Source organism: Brienomyrus brachyistius, chromosome 7, assembly GCF_023856365.1.
Source record: "Brienomyrus brachyistius isolate T26 chromosome 7, BBRACH_0.4, whole genome shotgun sequence".
In the NCBI taxonomy this organism is placed as follows: domain Eukaryota; kingdom Metazoa; phylum Chordata; class Actinopteri; order Osteoglossiformes; family Mormyridae; genus Brienomyrus; species Brienomyrus brachyistius.
Window position 1 is genome coordinate 1,804,315 of NC_064539.1, and position 7,607 is coordinate 1,811,921.

At 38.7% G+C, this 7,607-nt stretch overlaps 1 long non-coding RNA gene across 1 annotated transcript; it reads right to left on the minus strand.

The window, feature by feature from the left end:
• Positions 1-202: 202 nt before the first annotated feature.
• Positions 203-1,303, minus strand: LOC125746819 (uncharacterized). The gene is made up of 4 exons (XR_007399067.1): positions 1,091-1,303; positions 682-728; positions 536-597; positions 203-293 (listed from the first exon to the last, which is right to left on the minus strand). It is a non-coding gene; the product is annotated as an uncharacterized LOC125746819 (long non-coding RNA).
• Positions 1,304-7,607: the final 6,304 nt, after the last annotated feature.

Sequence of the window (7,607 nt, forward strand, 5' to 3'; positions counted from 1 at the left end):
ATGACCATTCCTTCTTACAGGACTGTCAGTGACCCATCCATGTTACGGGGAGGATACAAGACTGCCCCCCACCCACACTCTGATATAATTACATGACACCTGAAAACAGGGTGCCTTCCTGTCCACCAGTGCTTTACATGTGTGATTTACACTAGTCCACAATGCCTGTAACTTATATCAAGCTGAATAAAATCACAGCACATTGAAATAAAAATATTTTATTAACAGACATGCAAAAAGATTAGTCGGCAAAATTGACCTCCAAGATGCATATTCGGGAGAAAAATCAGCCCCTAAAGAAAGAGGGGGGGGGAGTAAATCACATGCCAGAACCAAACATAAATCCTAAAATAAAACTGGAACATTGATCAGCTATAAAATATAAACAGCCAGTTTATTTCAAGGATTAATACGATTCTACAGACTGTGCCCTCATATAGTCACAATGTAATCTTTCCCCTGTACAGGGTCAGATGGGTAGTGATATCACATAATCATAGGGACAGTCTGAATCTGGGGGGAATCTCAGGATTACCTCATCAGGATTACCCTGTTGATCTGGCTTTCTTCTGCTTAATCCATCCAGCAGAACACATTCTGAAAAAAAGATCATACATGATGTAAGGAAACTACTCAGTCTCAGCGGTCACCCGCAATTAAAACGTAAGATTATGTTATTACCGTGCAAGTCGTTTAGGAATAGCCCGCCATGGTACTCGATGCAATACCTGTGAGAGTAAAAATACACGTTACCACACGTAACATTCGTTTTTTTAGTGCAAAACTGTATACCGATAGATCAAGAAAAATTATTGGCATATCAGTAGTCATTACAAAACTGCACCTAAATGGGGAAAACTTTCAGGTTATCAACTATCTTGTTTAATTTCCCCACAGCAAATCCGGCAAGATACATTTGCAGCCTTTTTAAATAGCTTTGTAGGTTCTAGCTAAATATCATGGCTTGGTTGTCCTCATATGAAAATTAGTATAATCACAGCAGTTCATAATGTGAACAGCAAAAAGTTCTTAATCATCGGACAAACTTGCTCAGGCAGCTAAGTTACAGGGTTACACAAAACAAACGTACTTCTTAAATAAGCACGGCAGTACAGGGTTCACGACCATTTGTCAAAGCACAAAAAAATCCCTCCTGTTTGCGCCATAATACGGAAATTATCTGCCTAAATTTTAAAAAGGTTAACCGTTACAGCAAGAATTCACATAACCAACTAGACAGTGACAAAAGAGAAACGTGCACGCCACGCTTCCCTTTTCTATAATGTTGCAAAGCATTGTGGGTAAACGACCAACGTTTTACGTCATTGGGCGTGTTTACATGTTTGGCGCGCGTTTGCTTTGTCAAAACCGGAAGTACTGCAACTTTTATCATCGCCTTTCTTGCGCTTTTATGTATGCATCATGAATAAACCGTATACAATTTACCATGGGGAATATAACTCAACTGTAGGCTTTACAATTTAAACAAAGATACAATAAATGCGTTTAAGAGTGACGGTAAATTCAGTGTTCATGTTGGCGAACTCTGATTAAGCCTGCGGATAATCAGATATGTTGGCGTTTAGGCCACTTAAAAAATGGTTCTCGTCCCCTCCCGACCCGCAGAAATGCCTCCGACCCGAATTTTGTTAGATTTTTTTATTTCGTAAAAATCGCATGGAAAATGCCCAAGAATGACGAAATTTGAATTTCCCGCGCATTCCACATCGACGATTGATGCACATTGTGTAATCCTAGTCTTGGAATGGTTTCATGAACCTAAATTTGTCTCTACCTGAGATGGGCTGGTGCAAAGATTTAAATCTAGGGAAGTGATGTGGTACAGTACTTGTTTGTAGAGTTGCATTTCCTTGTTCAACCATTCAGGTTCCTGTATTTTGTAAATTCCTCGTGTTTTATACACTTTCTTTCTAGATATATATTTTAAAATCTTGGTTGTTCATTTAGAATGGGAATGACAAACAGAATATTGGTTTCAAATAGTATCATTTTTATATTCACGAATGAAACATCAGCATAAAGTATCCAAATCCATAGTTGGGAAGGCATTTATGAGATACACATGGATCAAGGAATTTACATTCTTGTATTTTCTTACATTTAATATATTTGAAACGCAACAAACTGGAAGAACTGAGGAGGCGTACTAAGTAGGTCTGCTCTCTTCGGTATGTATTTTCAAATATGTATTTTCTTACATATTTGATAGTCCAAACAGTCAATCAAAATTTGTAAAAAAAAATAATAATAATAAAAAAATCCCGCCCGCCCTAACCACCCCCTCCAAAAAAAAGCACGAGAACCAATTATTTTTTTTTAAGTGGCCTTAGGTGAAACCAACAATTAATACCAGATGACAATGGAGGAGAGGAACCAAAAACTCCCAAGTAGGGAGAAAAAAAACCTGTAGGGGTCCAAGGTAAACGGGCAACAATAATAGAAAAAATGGGGCTTGCTTGATAAAAACATTGCGTAAACCGTGGTCAGGGTCAAAGCCAAAGTCCATATTTGAGTTAGTTCTCCATGCCGGTCCGTATAGGGTGTTTAAGTTTGTAAGTTGCACTACAATGTCACCATTGAGCTTGCATGTTCTCTCCATGTCATTGTGGGGTTTCCCCCCACAGTCCAAAAACATGCTATATGATGACTTATTAGAGTTACCAAATTGTCCATGGATGTGCATATGTGAGTAAATGGTGTGTGAATGTGCCCTGCGATGGGTTGGTGCCCTATCCAAGGTTGTTCCCTGCCTTGTACCCACAGCCTCTGGGATAGGCTGCAAACTACCCCACGACCCTGAATAAGACATACAGTCACAGGAAAGTAAACTAATTGTAAACTTGAACTAGTTCTGTTAAGTAGGTATGTGCTGGACCTTTAAGTGCCTTATATGTAAGTAGGAGAACTTTGAAGTCAGTGCTGAACCCAACAGGAAACCAGTTAGGGAACTAAGAGCAGGGGTTATGTGTCCAAACTTCCTACACCTGGTGGTAAATTGAACTGCTGCATTTTGAATACGCTACTAGGGGCTTAACATGTGGTGTGTGCTCCCATATAATACAGCAATACAGTAGTCTAATGTACTGTATACAAAAGCATGTATTAGTTTCTCAGTGTTTTGAATAGTAAAGAAATGTCAATTTAGCAATGTTACGTAGCTATAAAAAGTGCACCTTCGATACTGCATCAACATGTGATTTAAATGAGAAGCCTGCATTTAAGGTGATGCCTAAGTTACAGGCTGAGCTGCTGAGAGAAAAGATCAGCCCCTTAAAGTGGAGCACAGTGATTCTAGCATGTCTATCCACAGACTTGGCTTTAAACAACAGAACCTCAGTCTTCTCCACATTTGGTATCAAAAAAACTTCACTCATCCAGGTTATAACTTCATTACAGAAATTAGCTAAAGTGACAATAAATGAGATATCATTAGGCATAACTGAAATATTTTTGTATATTTGGGTGTCTGCAAAGTAGTCATTAACATTAATGTCGTTTCATTATGTTACCTAATGGCAGCATATATAGAGAGAACAGTATAGGATCAAGAACTGATCCCTGTTGTACTCCTTGTCTGGTGACATTGACGACAGAGAGCAGTTATTGGACACTTCAGCATATTGATATCAATTAGTCAAATAGGAGAAATACATGCAAAAGGAATATGATTTTTAAGGACTTTGCTTTTAGTGAAAGATATGCTATTCATCCATTCTACACTGCAGAGGCATCCAGGAAACAACTTAGGCACCTCAACTGGCTCCTTTTAATGTGGAGAACTAGCAGTTTCTACTTAGAGTCCCTCCTCTATCTCTAAGACTGAACCCAGATACCCTGCAAATTAAGCTAATTTCTGCTATTTAGATCTGTGATCTCATTTTGGTAGCTACCCAAAGCTTTTGACCATAGGTGAGGGTAGGAATGTAGATCGACTGGTTAATCGATATGATAGAGCTGAAAGTCAAGGTTCTCTTTTCTACAACAGACCAGTGCAATGTCCGTATAACTGCTGACGCTGTACCGATCTGTCTATTTAAAACCCCAAGATACTTGAACTCCTCTGCTTAGGGCAGTAACTCATCGCCAACTTGAAGGGAGTATTCCACCCCATACCGCTTGAGATCCATGGCTTGAGACTCAGACGTGCTGATCCTCATCCTGGCTACTTCACACTCGGCCGCAAACCTGCCCAAGTGTACCCTGGAGGCCTGAGCTTGATCAAGCTAACAGATCCACAACATCAAAAAGCAAAGACACAACCCTGAAGTTTCCAAACTAGACATTTTCCATCTCTTGGCTGAGCCTCAAAATTCTGTCCACAAAAATTCTGAACAGAATCAAAAGGTTTGTGAGGGTTTGCCTAACCAGTCAACCAGTGTTTTGTGGACTCGGAAAAGGCATACGACTGTGCCTCTCAGGAGGTGTTTTGGGAGGATGAGGTGCTGGACCAACTGCCACAGGACACTTGGTGCCTCTATAACCTGAGCTTGGTTCGTGTTGCTGGCAGCAAGTCAAACTCGTTCCTGCTGGCTGCTGGACTCCACCAGGGCTCACCGATTCTATCAAAAGATACTTAAATCTAAAACAGTATTTTAAGTTTTTTGCATGATAAAAAAAAATTCTTAGCCCTTTCTTGAAAAATGATCATTTCTAACCCATTTTCCTTGGTCTAGAATATTTACCCACCAAACTCCTGTTAGCCAGAGTCCCATTATTTTTATTTGGTATTCCAAAAAAAGTATTCAGCTTTATATCTTTGTTGGATATTCTAATATACCATTCTGACTACACAAGGTTCTCTAAAATTTTATGTTTTTAAAAAGGTTTTTTTTTTTACATAACTGTATAAATTTATTTGCTTCAGTTTGTGTACTATACATAGTCACAGAACATTTTATGCACGTTTTACTGAATATAAATCTTTAGGTTTGCAAATAATTAAAAATTATTTAATTCTCAGATACTAGGTGTTATATTGCCATAGGGATAAACATGAGGTTGATAAATTAAATAATTCTCTAGACAGAACAAAAGTTTACAAGTACACTGGGGAAAAACTGGGAAAAGTAAATAGAACATTGGTTTCATTTTCAACGCAATACAAGCAATGGTCACATCAACATATACAATCCACAAATCCAAATACTACAGAATTCTTACAAGACTTTCAATACACATGGCAGAGGAGCAGGAAAGAAAACATTTACATATTAGTAGATTTATGTTGTGAAAAATGCAAGTATTGCAACTGATAAAGTACAAAGAGACTTTTCCTTTTACCAAATTACATTTATACACAGATCACATGGTTGACAGTCACCTGAAGTTAAGCAGGGTTTCTCTCCCAATAAAAATTAACCATGGGGAGTCTTTAAAAAGGCCAGCAGAATACCAATTAGTGGTGAATGGTCAGTCAATGAATGATTTAGACCTGGTTTGTTCCCTTTTTTCCTAGCAAAAGGATTCCTGCAGTGTGGAGTAGACAAACTGGGAAATAAGGGGGGGGGGGACCCAAACACATTCATGGGAGCCCAGTTTGGGTTGTGTTTGTGCTTGGGTTCTTCAGGAGGCCTCAAAAAAAGCTAGCTGCTTTGAGGAGCTTGTAGGCATGAACACATCAATGACGGCCATTTTTGTACATCATCATAAAGACGTGCAGATGAAGTACGGGAGTAGGCGGCGGACCCAACATTGCCGTCTCCGTCAGCTACTCCCAAGGTGATGTACATCTGGCCGTTTTGGTAGGGTGACATGTAAACACCTCCAAGCAGGCTTTCTTCATTTGAATGAAGATGAATCGCGATATGATTGGTTTTTTTTACCATGTCACAAATATTAGGAAACCTGTATGTTAAATTCACAATGGGGTTATACCATTTCAAAACTACAGAAGTGATAACACCCACACCAAAAATAAATTAAAATGCAATATAATGTATATCGAATAAGGTCTTTGTGGCCATATCTTCATACAACTCATAAAACAGTAATATATATTTTTTTAAAAAAGGTGTCAAAACTAAAAAGCTGTATTTAATTTGAAGCACTTTAAGTCTACCCTCAGCTGCTCTATCCTTAACATTACAGCAAACTCCTTAGGTACCTTAGACACACGACATGTTAAATAGGGTGGAGACCATATTCCTAGAGGCCCTGAGTAGAAGAGAAAAACTTAAGGCATGTGTATCATGGAGAACAAACCATCATTAATCCCATTCTTGCAGTTATTTTAACAATACAGGGGAACATTTTTTTTAAATGAATCCCTTCAGTAACCCGGGTTTACAATGCCTTTAAAACACCTAAATGCATCCAAATTAAGCACAGAATAAATAAAAATGCCAGGCAAAGTTATATTGGGACTTAACTTCATTACATTTTCTTAAAACCATCCGCATATCTTCATCACCCGCATGAATCAGCTGAAATTGATAAACTCCCCACCATTCCACATAGAGAAGGCACTCTGCAATTATCGACTCTGAAAAGTCTTCACAACACAGTTTATCAGTTTGATAAAGCCCTTTCATGTGTCGCTTTATAGGAAAAAAACTGCGCTATCAAGTCAAGTAAACCAAGGGGGGGGGGGGCACTTCAGGGACAGAATCCATTTTTTAGCAGGATGCAGGAGACCGTGGTTCAGTGGGAACATGTATCAAACCCCACCAGCGCCACGTTGCTTGCTAAATGAACGATCCGCTTCTCATTACGTTTAAAGTTATACCTTGCCTGAAAATTTTAATTTATTTCCAGATCAATGATTAAACATTAAAGCAGTTTGTCAATCCAGTGGGGGAAAAAGTGTAAAAAAAAAAAAAAACACAGGAGACGGAAGGGATCACTGGGGGTACAACCTTCAGTATAAATGACTTTCATGAAACCCACAAATTACGCGAAACAGCAAAAGCTCTCGAATATCACATCCATTTAATAATCCAATCGCTGTCACGATAATCCACTCAATTGCTTTCTAAAAAGGCAGTTAAGTAGGAAAATTTCTCCCTTTACAGACAGCTTGACTGGCTGTACATCAATAATGTACAGATTTTACTGACCATCCAAGCAGATGACACTGAATAGTAATATTCAAGCATCTTAAAATAAATGGGAAAGGGAATATACCTGCACCATGTTTAAACTGTACGGGTGCAACTCTGCTGCAAAAGGACAGAAGCTGAGAGTGGCTGTAGAAATGAGCCAATGGCAATGCACTGATATAACTGTAATTACGCTGTTTCAGCTATTTGGTTAAATGCAGAAGTACAGCTTGTGTATTAAGCTGATAAAGACCATGGATTTCAAGTCAAAAAACTGAATGTGACACAAGGAACTTAGCTTCTTTAATAAACTGCAGCTGATCATCTGAAGCACTCATGATTCCTGTGTTTGAAGCACTGTATCCCAGATAATCTTTAAAATGCACGCACCAGTTAAAGCAACAGCAATAGCTACTGTGCACAAAAAAAAAAAAAAGCATGATTAAAATGAAGTGAGCTTTGAGCCATACGTCTACCTCCAGTTCCCACAGGTGTCTATTAGTAAGGACAAAACACCTGTAAAACAAGTCCACTGTGATTTGCGGGGGG